General features: G+C 40.7%; 1 long non-coding RNA gene across 1 annotated transcript in view; it reads left to right on the top strand.

The window, feature by feature from the left end:
• Nucleotides 1-354: 354 nt before the first annotated feature.
• Nucleotides 355-27,416, top strand: part of LOC133378176 (uncharacterized) — a 55,645-nt gene continuing 28,583 nt past the window's right edge. Inside the window, exon 1 of the long non-coding RNA XR_009760903.1 lies at nt 355-433. This is a non-coding gene — a long non-coding RNA (uncharacterized LOC133378176). The remainder of the gene's footprint in view (nt 434-27,416) is intronic.

Below are 27,416 nucleotides of genomic sequence, written 5' to 3'. Positions count from 1 at the left end.
GGCGGGGGGGGGACATACTTCCAGTTCTGATTGGATAAATGGTGCTGGGGAAAGGGGCTTTAACCCTCCCCCATTTTCTAATCTAAATCACAATCCCTATCCAAGACTTACTTTATCAGAGGGAATGTAGGCATGGAACATGATGGAGGTATCTGTATATTTTGTCCCAGTGTTGCTAATAGAAGCTTAGAGGAAGGGAGGAGTGATTTGGGTCAGGAAAGCAGTGTGGGAGGAAAAGATAAATGGCCCCTTCCCTAGCATTGCTGTTCCAATCAAAATTAGAGCTGCTCATGGTTGCTTCAAAGTTTCTTTTTTAAAAAAGATCCAATGTCACATCTGTTTCAGCAATTCAAGATATGAACTACAGCACAAAATTTCTGATGGCTTGCAAATTTGGTGAATCCAATGGCCAGGGACCAAGGAACTGCTTCAGGTATGTCCAAGGGCTCAGGCATGTCCAGTAGAATTATTGTTTCCCCCCTTTAGAACAGCAAAGCCCCCCTCCTTCCTCCATGATATATTGCAAGCTGCTTTGGAAGATCTTGCTGTTTTCAGACTGGTTGCCCATGTGGCATGGAGGACTGCTTTTTGAAAAACAACAACCCACCAATTCAGAAGTCAGCATGGTCATGTCAAACTAGTTGTGCTTTTCTTTGAATTGCAAATGTTAAGACAATGTTTTGGGGGGGATTGCCAACCCCTCCATAGCCCAAAAACCTAAAGCAACAATGTATCAGTTCTTTTCACTATGCTATAATTTCTACAGGCATTTAGATTAAAACTCAACTAGCTAGGATTTAGCTAGCATAGATATCTATACTGTAGTGCCCATGTTATTCTGAGTAATGACCATGCATTATTATCATGCTTTTCAGGCTACTAATCCTGAACGCATCAATAGTTGATGAACAGAAGGACAATCAGGCTATATAATCTGCTGTAATAATATTTTTTAAAAAGGAGAAAAAATAAGAAATTGTTTTGCAATAATGCGCTCGCTTATTACATTAGCTAATGTATCCTCCCCCATGCTGGTGACAATCTGGTAGTTAAGAGAGTTAAATTAGGGCTTGGAATTCTGCAAGAGAAGAAAATCTTGCAAAAGGGATATAGTCCCCCTCACATCCAGCATCTGGATGATGATGCTTTTTATAGAACCAATGTCTGCTGGTGTAATATTACATTTTTTTGAGTTCTTCAGAAGTCTTCAACACAAAATGAGCAGCTGTCTGAAAAGAAAAAGGACATTTTTTTAAGGTCAGGTAGGTCAAATCTGTTGCACTAGTAAATGTCCTAGATGCATTTGAAACATAATTCAACCATCTTGTTGGTGTAATATCACAATTGTTGAGTTATGTTAGCATTTAAAGGAGATTCAGGATTTTGCAGTAATGCATCTGGGTGTATGGACAAACACCTTGCGAGGAAGGACTGTCATGAACTGGTGGGTCAATGTACAAACCACCACTTTTTCCTTCCTTTAATGTGGCCTGGAATACTGCATACTAATTTGTGAAATTCCATGTCTCGTGTGAAAAGTCTCCCAAAGAGGTTTCATGTATATGTCTCTGTGTTTGTTATTTACTGTTGCACTTTTTTTGGTTTGGTCTCTATATTACACAGGAGTGAGAATGCACTTTCAGATGCATGGGTTACAGAGAACATTTCAAGAACTCTGAATGTCTCCAAATCTTAAGAGCCTCTGAATGTGAATATGTCTTCCTTTTCGTGAAAACAAAAACAAAGGTGGCTTTGTTTGCCCATACAAAAGATCTCAAAATCCATAGTATAGCAATACCTTTATTAGGCCATCAAAATGTCACAAAACAGTGAGCAAGCTTTTGAGTTCTCCAGAACTCTTCATGAGTCTGCATGTTAAACAAAATGGGGAGGGAGTAGAAAAAAACTGACTTGGCTTACTTTTCAGACTGGTGGTTTGCCTCCCCTCTTCCTCAATGAGCAGCCTGCACATCCACATTCAAATCCTGCAGTTTCTAGTTCTCCACTCTTAATTACATGTAACAGATTCCCTTTGCCCACAAGCTTTGAAGAAATCCTCACATTCCTTTCTTTTCTGAGGACAGGAATCTTCTCTTTTGACACTTCTGTGTGTCATTCATTGAAGATTCCACTTCATCATCAACATCATTGCTATTGTTTTCACTAGGAATTACTAATTGGTTCATTGTTTGTCATGAACTAGGCAACACGGAATAACCACCAGTGGTAATACAATCAACTATAAAATAAACTCCAAAATGTTATAATACTACCAAAATAAAAATTACACTGAGCTGCTCTGAGCAACTAGACTTTGGCGTAGCAGTCAGAATCGCAAAGAAAACAACTACCAACTGGCATCTTCTTTCTTTCTTTCTTTCTTTCTTTCTTTGACCAGCTGAACTCTTATGCTGAAATTATCCCTATGTGACCATGGACAGTGAAGTCCCTATTGTCTGATCCTTGTTCTCTGGTAAACTATTGCCTTCATTTTTGCTTTTTGAGGATGGGTGACTAAATTTTCATTTATGGTTCTCTTCTGTTCTCTTCAGCAGTTAAGTCTTCCACATGTCCTCTCCAGTGGTCTTTACTCTTTACCAATTAAATCTCTCTCTCTCTCTCTCTCTCTCTCTCTCTCATCTTTTCTCTAATGCACATGTACATAAATGGACATGCATGAACAAGGCAACTTTCAGTGCACAGCCTTCAATTTCTCACTGCAAACTACAGAGGTATGTTTTCAGTTGTTGATAACATTTTTTTTAAAAAAAATATTTATTTATTTGGAGATTTCTCAGTTACAAAAAGACCATGAAGTAACAAACATTTCCGTTTCCAATATTACATTAAGTATTTCAAACATAACTACCAATTTTCATTTCTGTATTTTCTTTCCAGAGTCACCAGACATCAGTTTAATTGAAGGTATAACACACAATATATTTAAAATGTATTTATATCTATTTACTTTACACACATCTCCTTTTTAGAGTAATCATATACTGGAAATGGGAACAATTTTGTAGGACAGTTGTGTTAGTTCCCCCCCCACCTCCCCATCATATGTCTTTAACCCAAAGAACTAATGTTTATTCATGTGAAACTATAGAAGTAAGGGCTACTGTACTTCTTCCCAGCATCCCTGTCTTCAGCACAGAGAAGAGCGCAACTTGTAGGAAATATCAGAGGAGAGTCTGTGGCAATCCTGCCCTGCATGGCTTCAGTGAATATGATCTTCTTGGGATAAGATGGAACCGCATTATCTACTCTTGTACCAAAAATATGTGTGAACAGTTCAGAAACAGGCTGCTTACTATTGTGCGTGCCATAATCCCAACAAAAATATCTAACACTGGCCTAGTTCCTACAGAGATGGCAATTCTATGTCTGAGCTAAACCATTTCAGACTAAAGGTGGAGGATCACATGACTGAACACACCTCCATTAAAAAAAACACCCACAACCAAATCCACACATAGAAATCCATCACGTTAGAACTATTCTTCCTGACATGCTAGTCTATATGAAGGGATTTATAAAAAATATGCTCATAATACATTTACCAAACATCATAATACATTTATCAAAAGTTGTCTTTAGTACATTCGAACCATATATGTGGCTGTTTGAATCCTAGTTAAATCTAGATCAAGTAGGCGTAGGGATAACATCTCTTTCTGTTAGAAGGTAGTGCTCTGTGACGTCCTTCCCTGGTTCTCCCTGTCAGGTTCCCACCTGCTTGTGGCTACTGTCTTTCACTAGGCACCACCAGGGATACCACCAGTCCGGACCGTCCTTTATATGGTTTCTCACTCCGCTCTAGCACAGATCTCACTAGATCCCCCTGCTAGGCAGCACCACCAGTCACATCCTATAACCAATACTCCCAGAGACTTTGCCTGAGTCTCTCTCTAGCTGGTTACTTTTGTGACTGCGTGCTTATGCTGTTCCCAACCCCCTTGTATCTTTATAGATAACGCATACAACTCTGGGTTGCTCTGGATACTTGAATTGTTATTATTCCTCCCTTCACCGCTGCCACCATTAGATACTGTTTCTGTTCAGCCTTGGTAATTACCTTGCCCTCCCTTCTGGTATGTATATCCCCCAGCCAAGGATCAGGCCTTTGGTAAACCAAATAAGTATTTATTAAATATCAGAAATAACAAGATTAGTTTTAGAATGTTTCACAAGCGTATGGTTTCATCTATTCCTGTTTTGTACTTGACTTATTATTAATCAGAACTCCAACTCCCTCTTTCTCCACACTCCTGACCTCCACCCTCAAACACCTCTTTCTCCACACTCCCAACATCCACACCCAAACACCTCTTTCTCCACACTCCCAACATCCACCACCAAACACCTTCTTCTCCACCCTACTAACATCCATCCACCAAACACCTTCTTCTCCACCCTACTAACATCCACACCACCAAACACCTTCTTCTCAACCCTACTAACATCCACCCCACCAAACACCTTCTTCTCCACCCTACTAACATCCACCCAGATTCAACTGTCATTCTTCCATTTATACTCCCAGCGACTCAAACGCTCAGCCAATCATCCAGCATTCTACTGCTCATGTACTCCCCGCTCCTCTTTCACTCCACTTACCATATGTCTTCTATATCAACAGCACTTACCATTTTTACCCTACAAGCAGGAACATCACATGCTCCTCTCCCCCTGATTTGGATATCCTGTGCTGGAGGAAGCCTTAGAAATTCTGCTTTGTCTGTGTAACTAACACGTATTTCAAATTGCAAAGCAATAGCCTGGATTTTTTCTTTACCTCCTTGGCAGTCTTATTTGGTGGGAAAGATTTTCTAATGCAGCAAAGTTCCAAAGAGGTTAATACCAAAGGAAATGGTCAAGTCTTGTGCAGATTTTCACTGATGCACTATAGTTAATCTGGCTGCTGTACTCATATAAATAACTAGATCTTTAGATTTTTCATATATTTGTTACAGTCTTCAAATATAGACAGGAGCATTAACCTTGGTGTTAATATAATAACCTCATTTGTAATTTTAGACATTTCAGGTGGACTCTTCCAATATTTTGAAATTTTGTCATATCCAACACTGTTTGTGTTTGGGGTCTCCTGAATCTCACACGCCCTCCAGAACACTGGGATTACCTTCTATATGTAATATGTATGATAATTCTTTATGGTATACAGTGCCTCTGATCGAATAACTTCAACAGTTTTTCTTGATGTTTGCAGATACTGACCTCATAGATTTAGAGCAAGAGGTGCTATTCCATTGATTCGATTGTGGTTCTGGTCAGTGGCTAAAAAGCATCTATTCCCCTTGCTCCCCCCAAAAAACAATGCAGTACACAGATTAAAACCAAGGGTGTTAGGGCTCTTGTGTGATTTGTTCTCTTCCACAGCTGCTATCCAGAGTTACTCTGGAGGAATGGAAAACTTGGCAGATTTCCAGAGTTTTGGAGAGGAGGGGGAAGGCAAGGTATTGCCTACTTCCTAGCTTTCTCCCTTCTTGCATTCCTCATTCTCTGAGTTCACACTCCGAAATTAGCAATTGATGGGAAGGACAAATGTCCCATGGTATTTACTGGGCTTGCAGAGGGCCCATTAAAAGATAATATGGAAGGTGTCCTTGAGCTTCTGTATTGCATGGAAACAGTTAATTTTGTTTAGTTAACTGCAAATGGCTTGCAGAAGATAGGGACTCTTGTAACCAGTAGTGTAGTGGCAAATTCAGAAGCACAGGGCCTGTTCACACCATGTCCCTTTACAGCCACACCCCCAGGATTCACTGTGTCTTCTGCAATTACAGAATTACAGAACCAGAATACAACTGCTGTGTTCATAAGATCCCCACTCCCCAATCTCCCTTTCTGGGGGCTAAATGTTGCCAGAAACCTATTAATTTTAAGAATTCTGAAATGAAGCCAAGTGTGGGACTAGGATTTGAGAAACAAATGTACTTTGCCATTAAGCTCACCTCGTTTACCCAAGAGCCAATCATGAAAGGGGAGATGTGTGTTAGCTACTGAGAAGAGCCTTCTCAGTGACTGACTCACCTCGTTTCACTGATTGGCTCCATTCAGCATAAAAGGACAAGGAAGCATGTTGTTAACCAAGTGATAAGACTCTTCTCAGTGGCTAACATGCTCCATTTTCATGCTGATTGGCGTGTATATAGGAACTCTGCTCTCAAAAAAGTAAAGGGTCTACAACCCCCATGACCCTTGATGACTACACCCCTGATTGTAACAGATGATATCCAGCATCCCCTGGTCGTTTAAGTTCAGAGCTGTGAGTTGCTTCTAGGTCCACAATTGGGTGAGAAAATCTACTGGCTAGAAAGCCTCATTTTGTGAGAAGGCTTCAGACCATTTCTTATTGAACAAAACTCAGCAACCATCTTTCACACTTTCCCAACCTTAATGCTAGACTACTGTAACATAATCTATGTTGGTCTACCCTTGATGACTGTCCGGAAGTTTCAGCTGGCAATGGTCCACCTCCTAATTTACATAGATTACCCAGAGCAGATTACATCAGTGTTCTGCATCTGCACAATGTTTTGTGGGTTTTTACACTTGCTTAACACAATCCTATGCATGTCTATAGAGAAGTAAGTCTGATTCAGTTCAGTGTGGCCTACTCCCAGAAAAGATGGTTTAGGTCTGCAACTTTAACAGTAATAGTTGTATCCCACACACCTAAGAGAGCAGAAGTCTTCAAACTTTTCAAGCCTTTAATTCTGATGCACAGTTTTTATTCCCTTCCTCCTTCTCGCAACTTTGTTGTTAACACCCCTTCCAGCTGCAACTAAAAGAATTAGTTGTGGTGGCATGGACTTTATGTCAGGGCCTGAACCACTAGGGAATGCTGGTGCCTTACCTATTTCTCTGTTAATACTAACTGGTGCCAGACTGGTAGAGCTGGACTGGGGTGGCAAATATCAGCACATTGGGGGATTTGTGGAGGAGAACTGGCAGGTGTGAGAGGGGTTAAGCATCCCTCCCTCTTGCCTGCTGACCCTCCCTGTAAATGTTCTCCCCCTCTACATTCCTCACTATCTCAGCAAACAATGGGTTGGGACTATTCAATAGCTTGGTCCACAGTTTTCCATCATGATTAGGAATGGAATGTTCTGTCAGTTTGGGTTCTCTCAGTTATTTTTCTAATCTTAAATTAAGTTCTTCACATTTCTGCAGCAATTTCTGTTTGCTTTTTTTAAAATCCTCATAAACATTTTTCAGCATTGCAGTGCGAATTTCCTTTACTAAACACATTTTTGTAGGCAGTTTTGACTAATGACTAATTTTTGCAAACAATTTCTCATCATGTAATAATTTTGTATGTTATTTTCACTGATGTATTCATTTTAATGCACATTTCCCCCTAACATTTGCATTTTTGTAAACATTGGTTGGTTGGTGGACTGCATTGCAAAATTCAAATAAGTGTGAATTTTGAAGGATAGCTGTGTTTTGGTTCTCATATTGTTTCAGAAAGTGCAAATTTGATAGATTCAGCTTCAAATAAAAACTGAATCGGATTTCTCACCCATCCCTAATCATGATATATAAGATCAAATGAAAATACACTCCTGGCAGTTATGTATTAATGCACGAAGTAGAAGACATCCTCAGTTGCTTCCTCCATAACTGCTAGATATTGCTGGAAACATCATGGAAATTCAAAGGTATATATGCTCCTCTGGAACTGATAGAAAGAATTCTGTGAGGGTGTTCTTGGGTAACTTTCTGAGGCCACATCAGCACCATACATGGAAAGCACTGTTATACCACTTTAACAGTCATGGTTTCCCCCAAAGAGTGGTTTAACAATCAATCCCTCTTCCCAAGGAACTCTGGGAACTATAGCTCTGTAAGGAAACAGGGGTCTCTTAATAACTCTCAGCTCCCTTAGCAAGCTACAGTTCCTAGAATTCTTTGGGGGGAGTCATGACTATTAAAGTGTTATAACAGTGCTTTAAATGCATGGTGCTGATGTGGCCTCAGTATAAAACATGCTTCTAGCAATGGTGGAATAGTTTATTATGCCAATTCTGTTGTTGTTACCATCTGAAGACCAAATATGAATTGATAATAAAATAGCCCTCAAGGATGGTTTGAGTTGAGCATCCCTGGCCTAAAGGTTGGCCCGAGTACTTTCCTAAACATTATGGGATAATTTCAGTTATTTTTATTTTGGAATGAACGATACATAAACAAATGCAGGAAATCTCTTTTGGTGCTATTGACTTTGGACCTTGGTAGCATTTCAGTGCTTTCAAGCATCAGACTTAAAAGAATCTGATCTGAACTAAGCATCAGTCTATTGATGTAAGCACATATCACAAAACCATACCCTATTGTATGTATCATTTTAAAGCAGGACAGGGCAACCTGTGGCCCTCCAGATGTTGCTGAACTACTACTCACATCATCCCTGACCTATGCCTATGCTGTCCAGAGCTGATGGGAGTCAGAGTCAAAACATCTGGAGGGCTATAGGTCCCCATTCCTTTTCTAAAGGCACTTTGTTACACCATAAACCCATCTATCTATATGAGTGCAAACCTAAATGTCTGTTAGAATTGGGGTGCAGCATAGGAACATCCACTTCTTAGCGGATAGTGCTCCGCTTTCCTCATATGGAACATTTATGTACTTAGATGAACATTACTCTGTGAGCCACGTCACCTATGACAATTTGCAGGATCAGGGTTTCACTTCAAGATTAGGGGTTCACCCCCAATTGAAGGAAACAATGGCATCATAACAAAGCCTTCCACACCTCACTAACAAGTACTTCAGGCATTAACTATGGTTAATAATTCTTCAGTGTTATATTCCTGAAGACTGAAGCAAAGTAAGGCTTGTCTTTGCTTTTGTTTATAACAGGGCTGGCTAACCTTCGGCCCTCCAGATGTTGTTGGACTACAACTTCCATTCTGTCTGACTACTGGCTATGCTGGCTGATGTTGATGTTAGCTGGATTCTATCAACCTCTAGAGGGTCACAGGTTATTTCCCGCCCCCCCGGTTTAGAAGAATCACAAGATAATCCACTTGGTTCTAGTTTATTTGGTACTTTAGGAAGCCTGAAAGAAGATGGTCCAAGCCATATCCTATTGAAGCCACTAGTAAAACTCTGCATGGTGATAATGGCTGTGGATTGCTCCTATAGCTTCTTTGTATACCAAAATATGTATTAGGTTTCTTTCCCCATCCTCCAAATACTTCAACGGTTTGTTAGTCAGTGGTTGTGTGGTCAGATGATTATGGTGCAGGGTCTTTGCTATCCAGGTGGGCCAGCTGTGTAAGCTCAGGGAAGCCACTACTACATCTCTCTTTTTCTGTCTCCCTTCTGAAAAAACAAGGAGACCGATAACCTTTCTGCTGTTGAGAGCTATGAAAATGAAGCACCAGGAGCATTAAAGCATAAGGGGCTTTAAAAGATGGATGACAAGAGAATTCCATTCTCTCCCTTGCACCTGCAAGCAGTAATGTAATAGCAAACATATGAATCCCATTTGCCACAGACCTTCTTCAGAGCCACATGTTTATAGGCTGCCTGCTTTAGTGCAGTGGAGATTTTTTCCCCTTGTTTGGAAAATACACGATATATACACAACCTATCTAGCAATGCTTTCTTCACTTAATATGGCACAAGAGAGAAGAGCTTGTTAATTGCATTCTTTTTCAGGGAGCAATTGTAAACTCCACATGCTGACTTGGGGAAGGTAAAAGTCCCCAACAAGAGCATCTGGCATCTTTGTTCATTTACAGGAAACTGTGTGAAGGCTAACTTTAGACCAGCATCTGGTTCATCCAGGTGGCTAGCAGGGTTGCCAGCACTAAATGTTTTTTAAAATCAAGCTCTCTCTGTCTTTCTCCCCTTCCCACCTTTAATAAAGAAGATTGATGTTAAGTCTAACAAGATCTAAAATAATCATCAAAGTGTGGGTCATTCAGTTTATACTGCTGTCATGTATTCAGACTGAAACAATAAATAGGGTAGCTAAGAAGCTTATCTTGAAAAACTGACTCTTGAGATTGTTAGGATTGTGACACAGAATTCAATTTTTTAAATTTTTCATTAAAATGTTTACATCCCACCATTCAACAGGCTCCCCGCCATGTGGCTCACAAATATCAATTAACAATATACAGGCAATTTAAAAATAAAAACAAAGAACTAAATTAAAACCAGCAGCCAGGTATTAAAACCGGGGGGGGGTAGGGGGAAAAATCCCAAACCAAACTGAAATATTGTCAAAGTCAAAAGACTTTAACAATATGATAAAGCAGCAATAAAAGGGGGGGGGTCCAATGGAATCTCCTGAAGCAGAGAGTTCCACAAGTGGGCACCACAACTGAAAAATGCCCTGTCTTCACATTCAGGGCCAATCAGAGCCCCCAAACCCAATTTTTCTGCCTGAGATAAAGGCCAAGGTGGTTCTTCTCCCATTCCACTTACAAAAATGTTGGGATCTTATGCAAGTTCCAGCCATGGTGAACCTCTCTGAGGTCACGATAAGAAGATTCCTGCTGGATCTGACCAAAGGCCTTTGGGTCTAACATTCTGTTTTGAATAATTGGTCAGCCAAATGTTTGTGGATCATTGGAACAGTATTATTAAAATGTATTGTTGTATATTTTATGCCTTTTGGGCTTTTAACCTTTTAATAAGTCACTTAGATACTTATTGTTTTGTAGTAAGGAACTAATGACAAATAAATAAGTCCAAGGCATCAGTCCAGCTGAGGGTGGCATAAGACAGGTGATGGAGCAAATTTTAGGGATAGGCAAGAAAGTCAACTCAGTTTGCATTTCAAGCCAAATCTATCACATTTTACAAAACAATATGAGAACTAAAACAAACCCATCTTTCAAAATTCTCACTTACCTGAATTTTGCAGTGCAGTTCTGCAACCAAACTATGTTTGCAAAAATGCATGATTCAGGGAAAGTGAGCATAAAAATGAATATCTGAGTGAAAAATAACATACAACAATGCATTATAGGATGAGAAATTGCTTGCAAAATATGTAAGTTAAAACTGCCTAGAAAAATGTGTTTATTAGGAGAAATTCACGCAAAAATGCTGGAGAATTTTAATGAGGATTTAAAAAAAAATTACAAATTGCTGCAGAAATGTGGAGAATTGAGTTTAAGATAGGAAAAAATGAGAGAACTGCAATTGAGATATCTTTCCATCCCTACAGCAAACATGCCGCTTTGGTCACTCTCTTCTTTTTGGCATCTGCTGCCTGAGGTGGCTGCGTCACTCTGCCCAATGGTTGGGCCAGCCCTTGCAGCAACAGGATGTGAAACAGGCTCTTTAGTGGCAATTGCAGTGGGTGGGGAGGCTCAAGTGGGAGAATGCAGTCCTTGAAATATCCTGGTCCCAAAATGTTTGAGGGTTTCTTTTGAGATTCTAAACATTGTGAGGCCTGTGTAAACATTGGCAGAAGGAGAACTAAACATTCATTTATAGGCAGAAGCCTCCATGCCATTCATAGTCTTGGAGTTATTACGCATGATCCAAAGACCTCTATTGGCACAAGCAGGAAGCATATTCTCCCCATAGTCTTTTATTTTTTTAAATAATCATTACATGTTTAGCCAAACAACAGCATCCCTCTTATGTGGGACACAATTGAGAAAAGCAGAAAATAACAAATAAACTTCAAGGAAAGAAACTGGAATAATCACAAATAGTATAAGCTATAACAAACATTTAGAACCACGCACTATTTCCCCCTTTATAAAATCCTCATTAAATTTAGGGTTAGCTGTAGCCCTTACTTTAAGTGTGATTTTATCCATGGTTAGTATTTCCATATCTTGTCATATCACCCTTAGGAAGTATGGTGATTTTATTTACTTGTATAACAAGAGGGCATCTGATTTCCCCTAGTCCTCTTTTCCAGGCACCCTATTGCCTCACATTCCCTAAATCTTATGAGGGAGGGTTTTTTGGGAAGAGGTGGGAGAGCCTATTATGTGAGCAAAACTCCACTCATGGCAGACTGGATCCACCCCTGTGGCCTGGGTGGGGCAAATGTATGCACTGGCACCTGGACTTTTTTTTTAATTGTCTCTTTAATTTGTGACATGACAGCAGAGCTTGGAAAAGTTACTTTTTTGAACTACAGCTCCCATCAGCCTAATCCAGTGGCCATGTTGCCTAGGGCTGATGGGAGCTGTAGTTCAAAAAAGTAACTTTTCCAAGCTCTGCATGACAGACAATGGCAGCCTCCATTTAAAGACAGCTTGTTTTTAAGAACAGGACCAACTTAAGAATAGGACCCTCTGAAAAATTCAGTGAATAAGGCAGGAGAAGTGCACAACAAAAGCTTCATCTGGAAAAGGACACTAAAGTCTGCTCATGCAAGACTTTCCCTGGCTAAGGGTGGATTTTTCATGATCACAAGCACCCTATAACCTGTGATACATATTGAGTGACCCTGAACAAACAAGTCTGTATAGTTACATGATACTTAAAAAGTTAATTAGAGCTTTGTATTATGGGCTAGAGTTAGACTCCATCCCTTGGACTTTGCTTTGCTTTTGTGTTTCAGTTTCAGCTGTTTTCTCTACCCAGGCAGCAATAAAGAAGCATGTTTGTTTGCCTGTAGTAAGAAGTAAGAGTTTATTTATTATGCAGTTATTATGATGAGTAGAGCAGGATTGGGTGCTTATTGCTAAAGATTGAAATAAAGACATAACTTAAGCTGATCTGAAAAAAACCTATCCTAAGTTACCTTTTACTCTTTTAAAGCACTCACTATATTCAAAATCATGGTGGCTATTTTCTTCTTCTTTTTCTTACTTGATGGCAATAGATGAAAACAGCCCTGAAAATGGAAATGGACTGCTTTCAAGTCAATCCCGACTTATGGCTACCCTATGAATAGGGTTTTCATGGTAAGCGGTATTCAGAGGGGGTTTACCATTGCCTCCCTCTGAGGCTAGTCCTCCCCAGCTGGCTAGGGCTCCCTCAGCTTGCCACAGCTGCACAAGCCAGCCCCTTCATTGTCCGCAACTGCCATCTGGGGGGCAACTGGGCTCCTTGGGGCTATGCAGCTTACCCACAGCTGCACAAGTGGCAGGGCATGTAACCCCTGACCCACTCACTGTGGGGTGATCTTTAGCTGGCCCTTGACACCCAGGAGACACGAGCAGGGACTTGAACTCTGGACTCCCAGTCAGGCTCTCCTCCCCACTGTACTATACCAGCCGTCTGAAATAGAAATACAATCATGCACACCACAGTTAGCTGGCTGGCTGGCCACCTACCCTGTAATTCAGGACTAATCACTGATTTTCCCGATGTGTGCACCTCAGCATGAGGTCTTTTCAGGGTTTCTGGGCAGAAAAAAATCAACTCAGCAAACAGTAAAAAAGATCCAATTGTTTTTCACAATTAGTTTCCAATCACTTCAATAGTCCTTTATATAGCAACCAGTTTAAAAGTTTTTCCTTAATTGCCCAGCAGGAAGGAAAATCTAATGGTCAGGAACAAGATGAAGGAGGGACCCTCAAAGAAGACTTAATAACTTTTGGTATCCCCTTGTTCACTGTAGGGATGGAATCTTCTCCCTTTTTACATTTCATTTTTAAGTGTGGCCCCCTAGTGGTCATTAACGATCCGATTTCTTTTTCCTCTGATATCTTTTAATTTTTCCAATATCCTCCAACTTTTTTGGCTTTGCAGAGAATTATTGATATAAAAATTGCTATTTATTCACAAGTCTCCACTGGTATTGATCTTTATTCTGAACTCTGTAATTATTGTCTGTTTACATTCCCTTCCAAGTGCATTGCAGAGCAGATTAAGGCAGATAATCTAGTCAGTGTCTTCTCCCCTGCTGTTTACAATCAAAACATCATTTCCCTCTGCTGCTTTCTGTCTGTCAGTTACAATCAACACTTCATTGACATCAGTGAAAGGTAATACACATTTGAAGAACTCTCGTGGAAAATACATGGATAAAAGTATTGGTCACACAACCAATGATTTCAAAGCGATTTAAAAAAAAAATGAATTGGAAAAGAAGGCATGAGAGTTGCTACTTCAAAATTCTCTCCACAAAGATAGATAATATCAGAAATAATAATTAATCCAATGGCAAATCCGATTATTACAGAAATGGAGCCCATCACTAGTTCACTGTATCCTTAACATCTTTTTTCCTTATGAAACAAAAATATGCCAGTCATTTAATTCCTTGTTTTCATACTCAATTTTCTGTTAACTTGACCTTTATATGGCCCTTTATATAAGTTAACACACTCTCTGCATTGAGGAGGAATGATGGGGGTCATTGCCTTTCCCTTCCCTTGGCCTGGCCCTCACATCCTCTCCACCAGTGTGTGTGTGGGGATTGGCTGGTGCTATGCGCCTTCTCCCCCAAACGCCCCACTTAGAAATGTTCTGCCCCACCTAACAAGGAAGGCTGGCTACAGGGATGATGTAATAGCTATGTGAGCTGTGGAACCAGTCCAGATAATGTCGTTGGACTCCAACTCCCATCATATCCAACCAGGCTGGCTTATGGTCAGGGATATTGAGAATTGTAGTCCAGCAGTGTCTGGCCTCCAGTTCTCTATCCCTACAGTATAGTATGATGATGCCAGCAACCTCCTGCTTAACACAAGATTGCCCCTGCCAGGTTTACTGTTTATCATTTCTTTAGCATACTACTACTACTACTACTACTACTACTACTACTACTACTACTACTACTACTACTACTACTACTACTACTACTACTGTAGTAGAATTTAAATCCCATCCTTCCTCCTGAAGAAGCACAGGGCATCAAGTTATGCCATGTGGAACAGATATAGCACTTGGCAAGTTGACTCTATTCCACACTGTTTCTTCCCCCTAAGGCTGGCACTGATTTGTGCCCCATTTCAATGGCAGTTAAAACAACAATTTTTGGGGGACCCTGGAAGTACAGCAGGGAAGCCCTCAGTGAGATTTAAGAAAACAATTTCTCCTGTGTCAGAAATGCCTTCCTTTAATTAGCTTTTGTTACTTTTTAATTTATGGGTCTGGAATCTCAGCGGAGAACAGAGGCTTGGAATGGCTTGCCATGAGGGAGAAAACAGTGGGATAAGGGAGGAGTTAAGAACTCCTTTCCTCTCCCGCTATTTGCCCCCTGCAAAAATTGCTGCTCCCAACACTGCTTTGCAGAAAAGTGGCACTCAAGATTTCAAGATGTGAGGTGGTGGTGGAAAACATAATTCCACCCTTACTTCTGTACACTCCCAGGCCCTGCAGTGCACAACCTACTGGGACTGAAAATAATGGGCAGAATTATGGCAACACCCCATAACACCCTTCCTCCCCCTGTAAAAAAGGCTACTCCCTTATTCATAATGAAGGGACAGAAATCATGCTGTTGGCAAAAGACTGATGGTGGCAGAAACACCCTAAGAGGTTTTAGCACGTTCTTTAATCACCTGGAAAGGCCCTGCAAATGGAGAGTGTGGGATGCAAACATTATCGAGATGAGGTTTAATAAATGTAGAGAGGCAAAAATCCTTAGATGAGAAGGCTAGGTGGACTTTAAGGCTGAGATGAAAAGAGACAGACAGTCTGTGAAGAAATTTGGAAATGGTTTCATGATCTATGATGGAAGAGGGTGTTTGTGGGGTACAATTTAATCACAGAGGCATTCTGAACTCAAAACAAAAGAAACAAGGGAGAAGGGAAGTTAATGAGAAAAAAGTGGCAATCACCTAGGTGAGAGAGAGCAAGCTAGAGAATGAATGACATTTTGAGCTGTTACGAGTGGAGAAGATTGGGATTTGGAGACACTGAAGACGAAACAATGGTGGGATCTGGCATAAGCCTGGATATCAGACAAGAGGGGAAATGCTCAGTTGAAAAAGATCACCAAAAATTGCCGGGCAGGCTGGAGTGATAGTACTGTAGTTTGTATTTTAAAAAATGACAAGAAACCTCATGATGACAAAATAAATTTGTTAGTTTTTAAGGCACCACAAAAGTTTTACATTATTGTTTTTACTACAGCATGGCAAAATCTCTTAGTACTATTGAAAAGGCGACAGTAGTGCTTTGTTAGAATGCAGGTGTCCTTGAAGCATGTCTGGGCCTTAAATGGACTCTGACTGTATTATCATTAGTCAGATTCGTTCAAGTTTTAATGCAACTAACACCTGCTAACCCCAGATGGCCCAACTGATTAATATTTTTAAAGGTATTAAGACAGTTGCCTGGTTATAATATATTGTTAAGAGGACAGGCCTGTGCATGCTTACTGAGACCAACGGGCTTACCCCCCAGCTGGGAGGTTTAGGATTGCTACAATCCTATGCACATTTTTTTTGGAGGAAGCACCATTGAATTCAGTAGGACTTGCTTCCTGGTAAACATGCATAGCATTGGGCTATTAGATGGTTACTAGTGCAGACCCAGTAGCAGATGCACAACTGAAAATTCTAAATGTTCAGTGATATTAACTGCTTTAAGAATTTTTAGAAGTAATATTTTACAAATTATAATCAAAGGACTGGATCCAGAGAAAAGCACATGGAAGGAGACTAGGAGAAAGCCAGTTTCCCTGCCCCTTTCTCCCTTGGAAGCCCCTCAGCCCTCCACTTGCAGAGGGTATATCTAACCAGTTTTGAGGGATCCCTCCTGCCACAGCCCACCCCATTCAGTACGGTCCTTTGGCCCTTGGGAGAGGCTGTTTGGAGGACTAGGGGCTTCCAGGCAGAGGAAAGAATGCGGAAGTCAGCTTCCACCAGCCTCGCCCATATGCTTTTCCCTGGATCTAACCCAAAGACAATGAAATATTTATGGTTCCTGCTGGAACACTGACCCTCTGCCTAATCAGGAGGGCAAACCAAGGCAGCCATGTGAGAAGAACATGATTCTATTTGACAACAATGAACCAAATCACTTGGCTGACCTTTTGATTTTCAGTGTTCAGAATTCCATGTTTGATCTGAAAGACCTGGTCCAAGAAAGGACCATCTGAACTACATCATAGGCATGTCAGATATGGCATATGTGGCATTCTGAAGAAAGCCTAAGACCATCTCGTAAATTAAACTGAGAGGTCATTTATTTGTGAAGGTAAAAATTGTGTGAGGAAAAGCAAATAAGCAAGAACTGCTCAGGAGAAAAGAGACCAAAAATGGGGACCCTGCAATGAGGTAAACACCCATTTTATGGATAAAATGGGATTTAAAAAAAGCCAGCGTGGGGGTTGGGAATAGAATAAACATCTGCACATACACACTTTGCTTTTCCAAGAGATCAGGGTAAAGGTTGGATCCAGTGGAATTAATCAGAGCCTTGAAAAGGATGTAGAGCTGAAAGAGGAAAGAGTTGAAAGAGTGTTACTCTTCCAACTTTCCCCCTCAACTCTATGTATTTTTCAAGGAAGGAAAAGGTATCCACCCTCAAGGGGATGCTCCCAGATAATTACCAGATGACCAGAGCTGAGGAAAGGAAAGCAAATTTTGCTGGACCTGATTCTATAGCTTACTCACCATGATTACTCCTGTCTTCTGTATTTGACTTGGCCAAATGTGAATTGCTTAGGATACAAGTGCCTTACACGTCTCTTCCTGCACTGTTATAAACTTTTATTGCCACACTCAATGATAGAAGACAGTAAACTGCCCACAAGAGCAATAGCACAATACTTTATTTTAATCATGCACGCTAAAACGTAAAACAAACGTTTTAATTTCAAAGCTCGTAACAGATTCTTTTGATTTTTTGTAGCCACAGCTGGCTATTCTTTGTCAGAACAGCATTTATTAATCCCTTAAAACAGTTAAAGAACTTTAAACTGTCTTGTGTTGACTGCAAAAATAATCAAGGAATAATCTAATACATGGAGCGCATGTCAGTTGCTTTGTTTTTCATTAGGCCATTTTTTAAAACCCAATCAATCAAACTTGCAAGTGAAAATGTGCTGCTTTGCATGCACAGACATAGACATGACTTTGAGAAAATCTGAGATCACTCTTGCCAATAGACCCGTTAAATTGGTTTTATCAGTCTGGTTGACTGGAATGTTTGAGTACATACAATAGACTCAAGTGTATTAGGCTGAAAGTCTTTCTAATACACTGCTGAATTAGATATGGCTAAATAGTTTCATAGCAGTCTTCAGCTGCTCTTTCTCTCCCCCCCCCACCCCGATCTGAACATTCCAAAATGTAAATGGTTTGTATGGAAACTTTCATAATATATTTTTTAATTCAGCATTTTAATGAGTCTCCTTAGAGGCCCCACACAGTATGCACTTGGGGGCTGGGCGAGTTGCAGAAAGTAAGCTGCTAGTTATATAAAGCTAAGATTTATATCAGGAAAGGAGAGAAAACAAGTTGAACTTTCCATAGCATAATGAAATTTCTGTGACTCATTCTGCCCACTCCCCTCCCCCATTTTTTATTTCTTAAACACAGGATCCTGACAGTTGGTCAAGAACAATATAATCAACCCTGTGCCACAGGTCGCAAAGTGTGACTGCACAGAACTGGAGTAAGAGGAAACAAAGACAACTGAAAGATACAGCTGGGGCAAAACTTTTATTAGCTTAGAACTGGACAATGGAAAATTTGGAAGCAACAGAGAAGGGACAATCTAAGGCTAACAATCTAAGGAGGTGGAATCCAGCCCAAGTATCTAGGAGAAAGATAGTATTAGGAAAAGGCTGGTGTAGGCCAGACACGCTAAATACCTCTTCATTACCCAGGAATGTTTATTTATTTATTTAGGTAGTGTTATACCATTTTGCATGAAGCATTCCAAGGTGATACACAACAAGGAAACTACTACAATCCATCAAGTCATTTAAAACATTAAAATAGGGGGCACCAACTTGGCATCCATGGGCACAATGGCACCCTTTAGATCAACTCCTGGCATCCATAAAACCTGTGAGCCCTCCCCCACGCTGTCTCCTCAGTCATGGTGAGGGCAGTTACCTTTGTCTTCCTTGAAAAGCACATAGAGTTGAAGGAGTAAATTGGAAGAGTGACATTCTTCCCCACTTCCTCTTTCACTATGCCCTTTTCAAGGCTCTGATTAATTCTACTGGATCCAGCTTTTACCCTGATCTCTTCAAAAAGCACAATGTGCATGTGACAAGCTTTCTTTCTTTCTTTCTTTCTTTCTTTCTTTCTTTCTTTCTTTCTTTCTTTCTTTCTTTCTTTCTTTCTTTCTTTCTTTCTTTTGGAGCAGGGGAGGGGAGGGCCTAAAAAAGGTTGCCAACCCATACAGTGTTTTGTTAAGATCTGTAAAAAATAAAATAAAATAAAATGCAGCGGCAATTGGGGGCAAAGCAACATAATACCATAATACTAAATCTAGAAATAATCATCAGCAGAAAATGGACTATGTCTTCAGAAAGATCCTATTTCCTTCCTAATCACTGATCCAGTTTGGTTCCCTTTGACCCCTGAGGTATGTTAAGCAATTAGGCTTGAGAAATTTGATCTTTGATAATTACTGTACAAAAATGAAATATTCATAGTCTCTTGGATTAATGTGTGAATTGGAACCTAGAGAATTTATACACTTCTCCAAATGTTGTGATGCTTATTGGCTGTTTCAATGTATCAAAATACGTATTGAAATATGCAATAAACACTTAAATACATATTCCAAGGGAAAGTACACATTTAATTATGTATTAAGATACGTATTAAATACGTATTTTGAGAGGAGGGAAGATCAGAGTAATGTGGAAACAGAAAGGGATAGAATTATGCATAAAAACCTCTGAAAATGACTTTGATATGAAACAGCCAGATTCTGTTCATTTAAGGAATCCCTCTCCTAAAAGTCATAGTTACCCTTTCTGTTTTTCTTTACCAAGCAAAATCCCCATAAGTGTCAGCACACCTGTCCCTCAGTGTCACAAGAAATGTATGCAGTGCTGATTTGCTTGGGACCAGGCTATGAAAAATATAATTAGTATGAACTTGAGAGAAACTGGGTCAAGATTATACACTGATGGTATCATACCCTTGCTAAATGTTTCCAACTAGATCTGATGGTGAAGCTGCACATACATGTGGAATACTTGACTATATCTGAGATCCACTCTAGCTGTGAATATAATTTGTTTTAATCTGTTTCAATAATGTATTTTATATTGTTGTGACCTCTCTTGGGACCTACGGGTAAAGAATATAAGAGCTGCTGGATCAGGCCAGTGGCCCATCTAGTCCAGCGTCCTGTTCTTACAGTGGCCAGCCAGATGCCCAGGGGAAGCCCACAAGCAGGACCCAAGTGCAAGAGCACTCTCCCCTCCTGCACCTACCAGCAACTGGTTTTCAGAAGCATACTGCATGTGACTATGGTGGCAGAGCACAGCCATTATGGCTAGTAGCCATTGATAGCCTTATCCTCCATGGATTTATGGATTTATTTATTAATTATTGGATTTATATCCCGCCCTTCCTCCCAGCTGTAGCCCAGGGCGGCAAATCTGTCTAATTTGTCTAATCTTCTTTTAAAGCTATCCAAGTTGGTGGCCATCACTGCCTCTTGTGGGAGCAAGTTCCATATGGGCGGGGAATAAATTTAGTAACAACAACAAAGATTTTTGGAGGAAACTCAAGCAAGAAGTTAGAGAAATAACAAATTTACAACTAGACCTCTTAACCATGCTAGGTTCCTGAAAGTTCTTTTGTTTTGGTCTCTCATATGTTGATAATTGCTTATGTCTTGATAGCAACAACAACAAAAGGGCAGGGAGAAACAGATATTGTATCATCAATAGACTTCTGGAAGAGAGAAATCTGGGACATAATGATCAGGAATAAAATAACAGGATATCAGCAGGTATGGGAGGGAAGGATCTATTCAGTGGAGATCTTTAGAAAAAAATGGTTGTGCATTTTTATTGCACTAGAATCAATATAAAACAAATGAAGCCGTAATTATGTATGTATGAAATATAATTTAATTAAATGGATGTCTAGTCATGATTATTGTGTATTATGGAATTAGAAAAACAAAATAAAAGTAAACATTTTTTTCAAAAAACAAATGTGTGCTACTACTCCCAAGATCAACAGAAAAACCCTACAGGGATTTCTGTGAGGAGGCAAAACAGCAACAACAACACAGGGTTGAATCAGCCAGTTAACAACCACAGCAAAATATCTTTTTGGCCTGTTGGTTAACCAAAACCTAACTGAGATCTGGAGCAATTCCTTCAAAAACAGAATGGGAAAGTAGGAAAATCCAGTGCAAGGGCCTGGCCCATTTTAGATCCCTTTGAGTGAAGCTATAAATTAAAGCCTTCACCCAGGTCTCCCCATTCTGGATGCTGCCCTGAAAGAGGCACCATGAAATTGTGCCAACCACTGGAGACAGGGCCAGCCCTTGAAATCTCTGTGGACAGTGAAGCCTAGTGGAAGATCTCTGTGCTGCACTGCCTGGTGCAAAACTGGACCCAATGTAAAGGGAGGAATCTCAGCTTTTTAGAGCAAAACTCATAGTATCCATTAGAGCACTGCCAATTCTGGGTCTTTTTAAAAAAAAGTTCAGAAATATTGATGTACATATTGATTTATACTTAAAAGGTGAAGGTAGCCTGTGCTTTGAAAGTAGGGAGTAGGCATGAAAGATCTGTTCTTCACATTTCTGCAGCAATTTTTGAAATTTTCTTTAAAAAAAATCCTCATGAAAATTCTCCAGCATTTTTGTGTGAATTTCTCCTAAGAAACACATTTTTATAGGTGGTTTGGAGTAATGCACACATTTTTGCAAGCCATTTTTCATCATATAATGCATTTTGGAATGTTATTTTCACTCCTATATTCATTTTTATGCACACATTTCCCTAATATATGAATTTTTGTAAACATGGTTTGGTTAGTGAACTGCATCACAAAATTCAAATAAGTGCAAATTTCAAAGGATGGCTGTGGTTTGGTTCTCATGTTGTTTGAAAAGTGATAATTTGGTAGATTCAGTTTCAAATACAAACTGAATTGAAATTCTCACCCATCGCTAGTAGAGAGGCAATCTGTTGCACACTTACTTGGGAGTAAGTCCCATTGAACTTTTAAGTAGACATCCATAGGTTTTGGCAGCACCTCCCTGCCTGTCATATAAAATATATACACCCTTGTTTCTTATTTTACTACTACTATTGTTTTCAGTCTTTTGCAGTTTGGAGAAGTAATGGCAATTTAAAAGTCTGGTACAGTTGTGCTATAATTCACCATATATTTTGTTAAAATAAGAATAAATATGAGAAACAAAAGGCAACAAAGTCATGCATGCAGAACATGGGGAGCAAAATGTATGTCAGACTATTTAAAAACTGGTCTATAGGATTTTAAAATTTAGGTTATTAAGACAAATCTGTGCTAGTACAAGAATCTTTAATAAGCTGTCATTTAAGTCTGGGTTTAAGTAAATAACAATTTAGGTAACTGAATAAAATTTAAATTCATGAAATAACTTTTTCAGAATTTTCAGAATTTATTCTGTTTCTAAACCTTGGATTTCCAGATCACAGATTTTTTGTTTGATTTATAACACTCAGTAAACACGTACATGCACCTGCGCACACACATACATTGTTTGCTTGGGGAGGGGCAATGGTAAGATTCCTCTCTGCCAGAGATTACCCCACCAGTGGTAGAGTGTGCAAAGTCCTGAAATGGAGCCTTTCAGAGTATGGCACCAGCAGCTTCGAATCCTTGAGAGTCTGATCCTCAGGCGTCTCAGCTACCTTAGCCTAGAGCAGATGTAGCAAAAACAACCATTTGCTGGCACAAGCTGGCAGGGCTTTGAATGCAGTGGTGAATCCTCCTTGTCACACTTACCTTGCCTTTTGTTAGAATTCTGCTCTGTTAGAATTCACTAGGTCAAGCTATCACTGCACTGAGTTAAAGCTTGTCTGGTAATGAATACGTGATCTTGTAATCCATGCAGGCCCTAGTAAGTCTGAGACATGGATGTCCAAATCAACTTTTATATTCATGCATGCGAAGCCAGATACAGGTTCAAAGGTTCACTAAGAAGGGACTTTGTTCTAGTTTCTTGTTGTTGTCATGTGCCTTCAAGTTGATTATGAATCAATGATCTCCAATAACATATGTTATAAACTACCCTGTTCAGATCTTGTAGGTTCAGGTCTGTGGCTTCTTTTGTGGAATCAATCCATCTCTTGTTTGGCCTTCGTCTTTTTCTACTCTCTTCTGTTTTCCCCAGCATTATTGTCTTTTCTAGTGAATCATGTCTTCTCATGATGTGTCCAAAGTATGATAACCTCAGTTTCATCATTTTAGCTTCTAGTGAAAGTTCTGGTTTAATTTGTTCTAACACCTAATTACTGGTCTTTTTTGCAGTCCATGGGCTCAATATTCCTGAAGAACTTACCATCAGGGTGGGTTCTAAAGGGTGGCCAGGCGGGGCACTGGCCCGAGGGCCCCTGGAGCTACAGGGGGCCCTCCCCTCTCCTTCCGCAATCCCTAAGGGGCTGAAGCCTCTGCCACCATCTTGATTGATGGCAAACCTGTGCGCGCCGCAAAAAACAATGGAAAGGTAGGTGAAGCGTGGGGATAGCAGGGGGATGGTGGGCAGGGTGGAAGTTCCTGTCTTGCTGTCCACGGATGCTTCTGCACATCGCGGAAGAGGAGCGGAGGGGCCCAGGGCAGGTTGGTACCCAAGGGCCCCGGCATGCCTGGGGCCGGCCCTGCTTACCATGAAACATGCCTTTAATGAATTTACCTTTACTTTAATCACTTTATTTAGACCCAAAATGTACTGCTTCTCTGTGTAATGATATGCTTGCAGCTGACTTGCTGTCAGAAATATGCTAATGTAAAGTGGGTATGTTTCTACTTCTATCTTATTGTGAAATAGTGTTCTTTCAGATGCACATACATTCTTGCTGCAACATCAGAATGTAAAGAATGTTTTTGGATTTTAGAATGATAACTTGATTGATGATGGAAACAGAACTTTGCAAAAGACCAAGAGATATCTACTTATTACAGTGGATTTAGACAACCTTCTTACTCAGTTTTTTTTATTTTTAAGTGATGATTGCCATTGTCATACAATAGTCAGATAATTTGAAGCTTTCATCAGATGACATCTGATCTCAAGGCGGCCTTTTAATCTCTTAAGAGCAATTGCTGTAAATGGGCAGCAAGCTCACATGTGGAGAGATCATCATCAAATAGGTTGTTAACATGTCCTCTGAATCCAGTCATGATGCGCATCCAGGTTTAAACAATTATTCTATTTCTTAAGGCTCCTTTGTGTGTAAAACTTTTTCTATGGAAATAAGCTGGATGTAAGAAATGTATACATCAAGGATGGTGTATCTGTGGTCCTCCAGATGTTTTTGGACTCCAGCACCCATCAGTAGCCTGCATGGCCAATTATTATGGATGACACAATCTGCAGTCAGACAACATCTGGAGATCCACAGGTTCTCCATTCCTGGTGTATAGTATGCAGTGAGTACATGGATTTGAGGAGCTGATTGCACATATGCTCCTTGTTCCATATAATTACTGCTGGCCAATGAATTCTGTGTTGTTATTTCCATGCAAGAAAATGTCATACCTGAACTTAAGTGATATTTAGACGACTTAGAATGGGCTGTAGTTCACTGGTAGAGCATATGAATTTCATGTAGTAGGTCCCAGGCTGAATCTTCAACATCTCCGGGGAGGGCTGGGAGATGCTTCTGTCTGAAGTGCTGGACAGGCATTGCCAGTCGATGTAGAACAGAATTCTTCAACCTTGGTCCCTAGATATTGTTGGACTGTAACTCCCATCAATCCCAGACAGCTTAGCCAATGGTAAGGGAAGATGGCAGTTGTAGTCCAATAACATCTGGGGACCCAAGGTTGAAGAACACTAATGTAGACAATGCTGAGCTTGATAGACTAGTGGCTTGACTTAGTATAAGACAGCTTCCTATGTTCATAAATCTAACTTTGCCATTTATTATTTACTTATTATTTGATTTATATCTCACCCTTCCTCCCAGTGGGAGCCCAGGGCGGCAAACAGAAACACTAAAAACATTTTAAAACATCATAAAAACAGACCTTAAAATACATTAAAACAAAGCAATGTTAAAAACATTTTTTTAAAAAAACTTTAAAAACATCTTAAAAAAAAGGGTTAAACACATATTATTAAAAAATATTCAAAAGCAATTCTAACACAGATGCAGACTGGGACAGGTCTCAACTTAATATTTTCATAGAATCATAGAATAGTAGAGTTGGAAGGGGCCTACAAGGCCATCGAGTCCAACCCCCTGCTCAACGCAGGAATCCAAACCAAAGCATTCCCGACAGATGGTTGTCCAGCTGCCTCTTGAATGTTTCCAGTGTCAGAGAGCTCACTACCTCTCTAGGTAATTGGTTCCATTGTCGTATGGCTCTAACAGTTAGGAAGTTTTTCCTGCTTGCCAGTTGAAATCTGGCTGCCTGCAACTTGAGCCCATTATTTTGTGTCCTGCACTCTGGGATGATCGAGAAGAGATCCTGGCCCTCCTCTATATGACAACCTTTCATGTACTTGAAGCGTGCTATCATATCTCCCCTCAGTCTTCTCTTCTCCAGGCTAAACATGCCCAGTTCTTTCAGTCTCTCCTCACAGGGCTTGGTTTCCAGTCCCCTGATCATCTTTGTTGCCCTCCTCTGAACCCGTTCCAGTTTGTCTGCATCCACAAAAGAAACTACTGTATTCTCCTCAGCCTGCCTCTCGTGTGTGTGTGTGTGTGTGTGTGTGTGTGGTCAGGCAGTGGGGCAAAAAGAGTGATTTTGCTTGCTGGCTTGGAGCCTGTGCACACAATTAAAATATGTGGGATGTGAAGAATAACTTGCGTGGCTGCTCCTATGCTTGAAGCCAGGGTTGGGTCATCTGTCCAAGATGCATTTCAGAAAATGTGGTTTCTCAGTTGCTACCTTAGTAGCAAGCCTGCCTACACTTAGTGAGGCAGTGAACTGAATCAGTATTTTTTCCAATTTATTTAATAAAGCTATTTTAGACTATTACAAAATACTTCACATGGGGCTACCCTTGAAGAGCACCAGGAAGCTTCCATTGGTGCAAAATATGGCAGGTAGGCTGCAAATCAGACTGAAGAGTCTGCACTGGTTGGCAATTGTTTTCCAGGTTCGATTATGGTGTTGGTTTTAATCTTTAAAGCACTAAATAACTTAGGGCAGCCTTCTCCAATGTAGTGCTTTCCATACATATTGGATTTCAACTTCCATCATTTCCAGCCAGCACGGCTAGTAGTCAGGGGTGATAGGAGCTGTAGTCTGACAGCACAAGAGGGCACAGGTTGGTGAATTCCAGCTTAGGGCCTGGCCATCTGGCTGTCTTATTAGGAACCTGTCCTGTTATTAAGGTCTGCAAGAGAGACCCATCTACGTACAGAGAGGACTGTCAACAGATATGGCTTGTATGGGATTATTGCTCTTTGGTAGCTATGGTTTTATTGCATTTTATGTAGTTTTTCATTTGCTTTCATAAGAACCCACTGGCTTTATGGTAGGATAAAAGTGTTACATAAATATATATATTTATTTAGCACAGATGTGTGGAATCTTTGCTGCTCCCCAGGGCTGAAGCCAGGCATGCTGGGGCCCTGGGGCACCAGCTTCCCCCTGGCCCCAATACACGCACACCCTGCCTTGCCTGCCATCAAGCAAGGCGGGACAGTAGCGATCTGATCGCAGGGAGGGAGCCTCCAAGCTGCCCACCCGTTCCTTCGCTCCACCTACCTATCTCTCCTGTCTTTTGCAGCTGTGTGCGCTGCACACACAGGGCTGCCATTAACCAAGATGGCAGCCGAGGTTTCCCTAAGGGGCTGAAGTCTCTGCTGCCATCTTGGTTAATGGCACACATGCATGCTATGTGTGTGCATAATTGATAGTTGATCCCTGCCATCAACCAAGATGGCGGCAGGAGCATCAGCACCTTAGGAAAACCTTGGCTGCCATCTTGATTAATGGCAGCCCTGCACGCACAGCATGTGCAGCTGCAAAAGACAGGAGAGACAGATAGGTGGAGTGAGGAAATGGGCGGGCGGCTTGGAGGCTCCCTCCCTGCGATCCGTAGCAGCTATCCTGCCGGGGATGGCTACTGTCCCACCCTATTGAGGGGCCCCTCAGGGGCCTCTCTAGCCCTTGGCCAGGGCCTGACCTGGCTACACTTTGGCTCTGGCCCTGTGCCTCCCCCCCACATTGCTGAATTATAACTCCAAACATTCCTAGCCATTGAACATGGTAGGCTGATGGAAGTTGTAACTCATCAACATCTGGAGGGCCAAAGGTTCCCCACACCTGATTTAACAGATTTTAACCTACATTTCCATGCAAGACTCTCAAAGCAAAGAACATAGTAAAAACCAAGTG

This window comes from Rhineura floridana, chromosome 2 (assembly GCF_030035675.1).
Source record: "Rhineura floridana isolate rRhiFlo1 chromosome 2, rRhiFlo1.hap2, whole genome shotgun sequence".
Lineage (NCBI taxonomy): Eukaryota > Metazoa > Chordata > Lepidosauria > Squamata > Rhineuridae > Rhineura > Rhineura floridana.
Note: the sequence above shows the minus strand (reverse complement) of the source record. Positions and strands in the feature narration are given on the sequence as shown.